Source organism: Neoarius graeffei, chromosome 4, assembly GCF_027579695.1.
Source record: "Neoarius graeffei isolate fNeoGra1 chromosome 4, fNeoGra1.pri, whole genome shotgun sequence".
Lineage (NCBI taxonomy): Eukaryota > Metazoa > Chordata > Actinopteri > Siluriformes > Ariidae > Neoarius > Neoarius graeffei.
Genome location: NC_083572.1, coordinates 5,750,970 through 5,754,271, shown reverse-complemented (window position 1 = coordinate 5,754,271; position 3,302 = coordinate 5,750,970).

Below are 3,302 nucleotides of genomic sequence, written 5' to 3'. Positions count from 1 at the left end.
CTTTTTTGTTCTGCCTGATTACAACCTGTGCACTGAATGTAGTGCAAAAGTTTGCACACCCTCAGGCCTTAGGAATGCCTCTGTTTCTTTTCCTCACTTCTTATGAAGACGCGAGGCAGAGATCCAAGCAAAAAGCAATCCAGGACGAATGTATTTGCAGAACGAAATCACATCCTCTATATCCTTGCACTTGCTGTAATGAATCGGCGTATTCATAAACATAGTGATCATTTAACGTTTATTGGTTAATGAAAATATTATTGACTACATGATGTTTCTTCAAAGCCGCAGTTTTATATTAGGTTTTATAAAATTTGTATTCGTTGTATTAAATATGACACTTTTTGTACATGTGCGTGATCTAGAAGTCAATCAATCAACCTTTTATTTCAGACACAAGAGTGGTCCATAGATACATAACTACATAAAAAAACAGACATATTATAGATTTAGTAAAAAATAAACAACTAAAAAAAAAAAATCATAGACATCCATGAAAAACTCAGGTCGTCACATACAATACAGACTGCATCTCCAATGGTTCCACAATGTGGAGGTAAATCTAACTGCACTCATTGCAGGATTCACTAAGGCTACAATTATACCATTGCTAGACGCTGTTAACCTACACATACATCTGTACATAAGATTCCTGAGTACAGCAGGACATGTGGGGACATCAACTTGCACAAAAAGATAACTAGCACTACTCCATCTGGGCACTTTTAATAACAGCCTCATTCCATCATTATATGCCACATGGAGCTTATGGATGCTACTACTCTTATATCTCCTCCACAGATGGGCAGTGTACATCGGCATACAAAATGCTTTAAAAAGTGCTACTTTAACATAGGATGAACACATTCCAAATTTTCTTATAAGCATGTTAGCTTGAGCATATACCATTCGATACTGTCTATAGATATCACAATCATCAGACAAATCATCAGTTATGTAATGGCCCAGATACTTGGCCTCACTGCATATGCTGAGAGCTATACCAGACAAGAAGAAATTAGGAATGGGCAATTTCTTATCATCTTTACTTCTAATAATCATTATATTACTCTTCTTGGCATTGTACAACCCCGATTCCAAAAAAGTTGGGACAAAGTACAAATTATAAATAAAAACGGAATGCAATGATGTGGAAGTTTCAAAATTCCATATTTTATTCAGAATAGAACATAGATGACATATCAAATGTTTAAACTGAGAAAATGTATCATTTAAAGAGAAAAATTAGGTGATTTTAAATTTCATGACAACAACACGTCTCAAAAAAGTTGGGACAAGGCCATGTTTCCCACTGTGAGACATCCCCTTTTCTCTTTACAACAGTCTGTAAACGTCTGGGGACTGAGGAGACAAGTTGCTCAAGTTTAGGGATAGGAATGTTAACCCATTCTTGTCTAATGTAGGATTCTAGTTGCTCAACTGTCTTAGGTCTTTTTTTTGTCGTATCTTCCGTTTTATGATGTGCCAAATGTTTTCCATGGGTGAAAGATCTGGACTGCAGGCTGGCCAGTTCAGTACCCGGACCCTTCTTCTACGCAGCCATGATGCTGTAATTGATGCAGTATGTGGTTTGGCATTGTCATGTTGGAAAATGCAAGGTCTTCCCTGAAAGAGACGTCGTCTGGATGGGAGCATATGTTGCTCTAGAACCTGGATATACCTTTCAGCATTGATGGTGTCTTTCCAGATGTGTAAGCTGCCCATGCCACACGCACTAATGCAACCCCATACCATCAGAGATGCAGGCTTCTGAACTGAGCGCTGATAACAACTTGAGTCGTCCTTCTCCTCTTTAGTCCGAATGACACGGCATCCCTGATTTCCATAAAGAACTTCAAATTTTGATTCGTCTGACCACAGAACAGTTTTCCACTTTGCCACAGTCCATTTTAAATGAGCCTTGGCCCAGAGAAGACGTCTGCACTTCTGGATCATGTTTAGATACGGCTTCTTCTTTGAACTATAGAGTTTTAACTGGCAATGGCGGATGGCACGGTGAATTGTGTTCACAGATAATGTTCTCTGGAAATATTCCTGAGCCCATTTTGTGATTTCCAATACAGAAGCATGCCTGTATGTGATGCAGTGCCGTCTAAGGGCCCGAAGATCACGGGCACCCAGTATGGTTTTCCGGCCTTGACCCTTACGCACAGAGATTCTTCCAGATTCTCTGAATCTTTTGATGATATTATGCACTGTAGATGATATGTTCAAACTCTTTGCAATTTTACACTGTCGAACTCCTTTCTGATATTGCTCCACTATTTGTCGGCGCAGAATTAGGGGGATTGGTGATCCTCTTCCCATCTTTACTTCTGAGAGCCGCTGCCACTCCAAGATGCTCTTTTTATACCCAGTCATGTTAATGACCTATTGCCGATTGACCTAATGAGTTGCAATTTGGTCCTCCAGCGGTTCCTTTTTTGTACCTTTAACTTTTCCAGCCTCTTATTGCCCCCGTCCCAACTTTTTTGAGATGTGTTGCTGTCATGAAATTTCAAATGAGCCAATATTTGGCATGAAATTTCAAAATGTCTCACTTTCGACATTTGATATGTTGTCTATGTTCTATTGTGAATATAATATCAGTTTTTGAGATTTGTAAATTATTGCATTCCGTTTTTATTTACAATTTGTACTTTGTCCCAACTTTTTTGGAATCGGGGTTGTATTTAATATCGAAGTCATAGCCATACTGAGAGCACATTCTCAACAGCTGTTGAAACCCAGCACTGCATGGACACAGAATCACCAAATCGTCTGCATACATCAGGTGATTGAAGTGTCCTGTGTTTATTGAAAAAGCAGTATGCTCAAGGGTTACTGATTCTTTTCTTTTCAAACTTTTTTTTTTCTATCTAGAAACCTTTTGGGTGTGCAAACTTTTGCACTGTATATTATATGCACTGACAATATTTCACCACCAGGTGGAGCCATCAAGTCTGTTAAGCGGGTGATGGTAGAAGCAGCCATTTTCTTGGACAGACTTCATATAAGGACTTTTTGTGTGGTATAAATAAGTAAAGCTTTTTTTTTTAACTCAAGTCAACTGTATGTTTATGATTTAATCTTTAAAAAAATTGACAATACACGACAAACTCCCCTGAATGTACAGTAAAAATAATTTCAGGCTTCAACCCACACACACACTGGGAGAGAGTAAAAAGTAAGAAATAAAATACTTGGTGTTATGCTGTTGTAGGAAAATAATCAACGAGCTTCATCAGGATGTGGTCACTAAAGTGGTTCATTCCTATATTACACCCCAGCGATTTGATTAA